This window comes from Chrysoperla carnea (assembly GCF_905475395.1).
Source record: "Chrysoperla carnea chromosome X unlocalized genomic scaffold, inChrCarn1.1 SUPER_X_unloc_1, whole genome shotgun sequence".
In the NCBI taxonomy this organism is placed as follows: domain Eukaryota; kingdom Metazoa; phylum Arthropoda; class Insecta; order Neuroptera; family Chrysopidae; genus Chrysoperla; species Chrysoperla carnea.
The window spans coordinates 301489-308481 of NW_025408044.1; the positions used below are offsets into that span (position 1 = coordinate 301489).

Sequence of the window (6993 nt, forward strand, 5' to 3'; positions counted from 1 at the left end):
AATTATATTCGACAATTTGATACTACAAAGTCAAATGTTTAAATGCGAAATAAATGTGTTGTATTTATATTTATATGAAATTTCAAAATTTTTGTTGTCATATCCTATTGGATAGCTATCAGAGTATGGACTAATCAAATTGTATAGGCGTGGCTTAAAAAATCTTTAATGCTTTATATAAAAAGGCACAATTGTACCGGCGCTCACATACATTACAATACTTGTGAGGTTAACACACGTGTTATCCGTTCGTTAAAATATTGTAAATAATTTTTTATTAAAATGACTGGCAGAGGAAAAGGTGGAAAGGGTCTTGGAAAAGGGGGTGCAAAACGTCATAGAAAAGTTTTGCGTGATAATATCCAAGGTATTACAAAACCTGCAATTCGTCGTTTAGCACGACGAGGTGGAGGAAAACGTATCTCTGGTTTAATTTATGAAGAAACACGTGGTGTACTTAAAGTATTCCTTGAAAATGTTATTCGGGATGCTGTTACATATACTGAACACGCAAAACGTAAAACAGTTACAGCTATGGATGTTGTATATGCATTAAAACGACAAGGTCGTACTTTGTATGGTTTTGGAGGTTAAGAAAATATAATAATTTACTTAAAATATTTAGTAAATTTATTAAAGAATATTTAATACATCCGATAAATTTAAACAGGCTTTCCTTTTTGGGAAGCCACTAATTTTATTTATATAAGAGTAAATAAATTTGTTAATAAATATAACATATTATATAATTTGTTTACAACAAATTATTTTGTTTATAACATACATTACCAAATATTTTTATTTTTTTTTTTTATTGTAATATATCTGCAATAATAAATTATAATTTGTATATTATCTATTTTATTTTACAATAACTTATTGAATTTTTGAAAAAATTTTATTATAAATTAATATACTATTATATTTTTTATATATACAAGTTAAGAGTAACAAGTATCGATAGGAGATTATCGAATTTATAACTAATAAAACATTTCGCCTTAATCAAAGAAAATAAAGATTTTGCTATACCATTTTTTATACTTTCAATAAATAATTTATTATTAAATTTTTATTATTTCATTTATTTTTTAAAATTATTAAAAATATTTTTCTAATAATTATAAGCGTACATAAACAAGTAGTAAATCTAAAATGAAAATAATAAAGGTAATGTAATGCATTTGCATTACACTGATTTACGATATATATTCCGCGATATCCTTTATTATATTTAAAATTAATAATATTGATATACTAATAATAGATATATTCAAGCTATTAATATATAAAATTTTATATTAAATATGATATTAATAATTGTTTATTTAATTTTTTTGTATATATAAAAATAATTTACTCTTATTTAAAAAATTTGATGGCTCTCTTAAAAAGAGAGCCGTTTTTATATGTTGATGTATTTTTATGTTATCAATTAAATAATATTTTCGATTTATTTATTTTGAACTTGTATATTTTGTAACAGCTTTAGTACCTTCACTAACAGCGTGCTTTGCCAATTCACCAGGTAATAATAATCGAACTGCGGTTTGAATTTCCCGACTTGTGATTGTTGAACGTTTATTATAATGTGCTAAACGTGATGCTTCAGCAGCAATACGTTCAAAAATATCATTAACAAAACTGTTCATGATACTCATAGCTTTACTAGAGATACCAGTATCAGGATGCACTTGTTTTAATACTTTGTAAATGTAAATTGCATATGATTCCTTGCGCTTCCTCTTCTTTTTCTTATCCCTCTTTGATATATTTTTTTGAGCTTTGCCAGCTTTTTTTGCTGCTTTTCCACTTGTTTTTGGTGGCATTGTTACAAACAATTAATATACACAGATAGTTACAGAACACCAGTCAGTATATGTATGAGCGTGTCGTGTATACAACTAGCGTATTATATACGCGAAGATGGATATAACAATAAAAATGAATACTACTCTCTGATTGGCTGAAAATAATACTATAAGGTGATTGGTTTATTTTTAAAGTTTTATATTTTATAAATATTATAAATTAAAATACCCAAATAACATTTTAAACATTTATGTTACAATCCCCGTAACGTACACATCTGTGTGATTATATTTACAAAAAAAAATATTAATTAAATAAATTTATTCGCTATGTCTGGACGAGGTAAAGGTGGTAAAGTAAAGGGAAAGGCAAAGTCAAGATCAAGCCGAGCAGGATTACAATTTCCTGTTGGAAGAATTCACAGATTATTACGAAAAGGAAATTATGCTGAACGAGTAGGTGCTGGTGCCCCAGTATATTTGGCTGCTGTTATGGAATATTTGGCTGCAGAAGTTCTCGAGTTAGCTGGTAATGCTGCCCGTGATAACAAAAAAACACGTATCATTCCACGTCATTTACAATTGGCAATTCGTAATGATGAAGAATTAAATAAATTATTATCTGGTGTAACAATTGCTCAAGGTGGTGTATTACCAAACATTCAAGCAGTGTTATTACCAAAGAAAACTGAAAAGAAAGCATAAATTAAAAACATTGCATTAATTTTTATAATAATAATACATCGATCATAGGCCTTTTAATAAAAGGCCACAAATTTATTTAAAATAAGAGTAAAAATTATTTTTATAAATAATATATTATAATATTTTTTTAAAGAATCAATTTAAATAATTATAAATTAATGATTCTTTTTTTTTTTTTTCTTTTTTATATGTTATTATGGAAATAATTCATCATATTATGATGACATTTAGGTAACATATTATAAGAATATTCATAAAATATTATCAAAATAATATTGTATTATGATGATATTTAGACAAAATATTATAAGAATATACACAAAATATTATCAAAATAATATCATTAGATAACAAAACTGTTCATGATACTCATACCTTTACTAGAGATAAAAGTATCAGGATGCACTTGTATTAATACATATTATCACAACATCACAAAATATTTTTTAAAAGGAAAAATTTTATAATAATTTTTAAAAAATTTGATTGAATTAAATTTCAATTTATTTTTTTAATAATTAAAGAAAAAAAAAAGCATATAAACTTTCTATTGAAAATGTTATTTTCAACTAGATGGCCAAGTGAACTTTGTTACACAAACAATATATGACGTATTCGTTATTTAAATAATCAGTATCCTTTGATATTATATCAATACGTTACTCTCTTCTTTTGATACATATTAATAAAATTTCAATTTATAAGATTTTATGTCAATTATATAAATAATATTATAAATTTTCTAAATACATAAGTTAAGTAACAAAAAATTTGAATAACAAGATAAATTTATATATTATGTTTTAATACTCGATACTATAATATATCGCATCCGTTACCAATTATTCGGTATCCTTTGATTTATACACAGAATGAACCAAAAATATGTATCAAATTTATTTTATTTATTTATATATTTAATATTATTATTATTATTTTATATTACAAAGTTTCTTAACGAAGCTTACAATGATTTCTCATATCGTACTTAACAAAATTATTTAGATCATATAAAATTTAAATTGTTAAAAAATTTTTATATTTATTATTATTATTTATTTTTATTAAAATTACATAACATAAAATTAATAATATTTTAATAATTATATAAATTAATTCTTATTTAAAATAATCTTATATTAATCTCAACAAATACTCTAATAATATATTTTGTCATAAATTTTTTTATATTTAAAATAAATATTATAATATATAAATACTTATATCAGTATAAAATTTCTTTATATAATTATGAAAAAATTAATTTAATAGTTAATTATTGATATTAATGCATAAATAAAAGTATTTTCTAATGAAATATATTTTGTCAATGTTCGATTAACACATTTCATAATAATACGTTTTCATTATTGACAAAAAAAGTTTTTCTAAAAATGAAATCTTATACTATAATATATATATTTATATATTAAATTTTTTAATTATTTATATACTAATAATTTATAATAAATCGATATTAAATAAAAAATAAAAATATATACTTTTTAAGTTTACCTTAAAAATATTATTGTTTTGTATGATTGAAATAATTAATATTAAACTATGTTTATTAATAATTGTTAATAAAAAAATTAAATATATTTTAATTTATAAAATAAATATTATTATTAAATTTATAATTTATTATTTTATATATTATAGAAATTGAAAAAATAAATCATGTTTACTACGACAGTAAATTAGAAATACTATTTAATTTTTATGTGTTTTCTACATGGTACTTTGACTTACATAGGGACTTATATTATTGTGAATAATGATATAATTGAAAACCTTTATTTTTTATTTGATAGAATTATTATATTTTATCATTTAAATATTTATAATAAATACATTATTTTTATAAAGTAAAAAATATGGCCGAAGAAAATTCTACAGCTGTTGCAGCAACTGCGGTTACTGCTGCTTCTACAACACCAACAAAAAAAGCAACAGCTTCTGGTGCTAAACGTACAAAACAACATTCAAAACCAACACATCCACGTACATCAGAAATGGTTGTTAACGCAATTAAAAATTTAAAAGAACGTGGTGGTTCATCATTACAAGCAATTAAAAAATATTTAGCTGCAAATTATAAAGTGGATTCTGATAAAATTTCACCATTTATTAAAAAATATTTAAAAGCTGCTGTAACTGAGGGAGCCTTGGTACAAACTAAAGGTAAAGGTGCATCTGGTTCATTCAAATTGGCTGCTTCCGCTTCATCTAATTCTTCAGCTAAATCAAAAGTATCCAAAAAAGAAAGTGGAGCAAAAGGTTCAGCAAAGAGTGCTAAAAGTAAACGGGCACCAAAAGAAAAGAAAGCCACAACTACATCATTGGCAGCCAAAAAGCCTAAAGCAAAAAAAGCGACTCCATCATCATCAACTGCTGCTAAAAAAGTTACTGCAAAATCATCAGCGGCATCAAAAAAAGCACCAGTTAAAGCAAAACCAGCAAAAAGTACAAAATCCGCTGCCAAAAGTAGCCCTGCTCGTAAACCGAAAGCACCAAAAGCTAAGAAAGCTTCTGTTGCCAAATCATCTCCTACAAAAATTAAAAAAGCAGCACCAAAAAAGAAATGATCTGTTACTTTAATAATATATTGAAATATTTCATTATTTTTGCTAAAAAATGAAAATAACATAGGCCTTAATACAGGCCACAAATTAATATTTGATAAGAGTAAATTATTTTTTGTATAAATATTTTATAAAATAATAGTTTAGAAACATTTGCCACAGTCAGTACCACGGATGGGTGGCCACTTGAGAATACTGTGTGCGGTTGCATTTTTATTTAAAATATATGGTATAATAAATAAGTATATATTTAAATTGATTACTTCATTGAAAATTTTAATAATATACTTTAATATTAATGATATTTATGAAAAATATATATTTGTAAAAATTTTCATTTATTACTGGCAACAGCCATACCACGTTGAAAACACCGGTTCTCGTCCGATCACCGAAGTTAAGCAACATTGGGCACAGTCAGTACTTGGATGGGTGACCGCTTGGGAACACTGTGTGCGGTTGCCTTTTTATATTAAAAATATAAATTATTTTTCTTCTTTTCTTTTTTTTTACACACCATATATAAATATATGTTATTTAGAAATGTAAACCTTTTATATTATTCATCAACAAATAAATATTATTTTTTGTATAAAATTTTATTGCATTTATAACTCATATCATGGTTACTTTAAAGCGAGAAGTTTTTTTAATATTTCAAATGAATATAAAATAATATAAATTTTATGAAATTTATTTATTTTTAGAAATAGCAATCGCTTATAATTATAACAAAATTTTAATAATGTTTAATTTTATTTCAATAATTTATATTTATATATATATATATATATATATATATATATATATATATATATATTTTTTAATAAAAATAATATACTCTTATTTAATAATATATGTTGGTCCTATATATAGGACCGAAAATATTTCTTATTTGTTTTTTTTTTTTTAAATTGTCATTTAAAACGCTTATGCACGTTCTCCACGAATACGTCTTGCCAATTGTATATCCTTAGGCATAATTGTAACACGCTTTGCATGAATTGCGCATAAATTGGTATCTTCAAATAAACCTACTAAATAGGCTTCACTAGCTTCTTGTAATGCCATAACAGCTGAACTTTGAAAACGTAAATCGGTTTTAAAATCTTGTGCAATTTCACGTACTAAACGTTGGAATGGTAATTTACGAATTAACAATTCAGTACTTTTTTGATAACGACGAATTTCTCGTAAAGCTACTGTACCAGGACGATATCTGTGTGGTTTTTTTACTCCACCAGTTGCTGGTGCACTTTTACGTGCAGCTTTCGTTGCTAATTGTTTTCTTGGTGCTTTACCACCAGTTGATTTACGTGCAGTTTGCTTGGTTCTAGCCATTTTCAAATAATAATGTTTTTACAAAAAAACACACAATTTTAAAAATTATATTCGACAATTTGATACTACAAAGTCAAATGTTTAAATGCGAAATAAATGTGTTGTATTTATATTTATATGAAATTTCAAAATTTTTGTTGTCATATCCTATTGGATAGCTATCAGAGTATGGACTAATCAAATTGTATAGGCGTGGCTTAAAAAATCTTTAATGCTTTATATAAAAAGGCACAATTGTACCGGCGCTCACATACATTACAATACTTGTGAGGTTAACACACGTGTTATCCGTTCGTTAAAATATTGTAAATAATTTTTTATTAAAATGACTGGCAGAGGAAAAGGTGGAAAGGGTCTTGGAAAAGGGGGTGCAAAACGTCATAGAAAAGTTTTGCGTGATAATATCCAAGGTATTACAAAACCTGCAATTCGTCGTTTAGCACGACGAGGTGGAGTAAAACGTATCTCTGGTTTAATTTATGAAGAAACACGTGGTGTACTTAAAGTATTCCTTGAAAATGTTATTCGGGATGCTGTTACATATACTGAAC

The 6993-nt window shown here is 24.7% G+C and overlaps 1 non-coding gene across 1 annotated transcript; it reads left to right on the top strand.

The window, feature by feature from the left end:
* The first annotated feature begins 5447 nt into the window (after nt 1–5447).
* Nucleotides 5448–5566, top strand: LOC123303502. Its single transcript, XR_006535619.1, has one exon. It is a non-coding gene; the product is annotated as a 5S ribosomal RNA (ribosomal RNA).
* Nucleotides 5567–6993: the final 1427 nt, after the last annotated feature.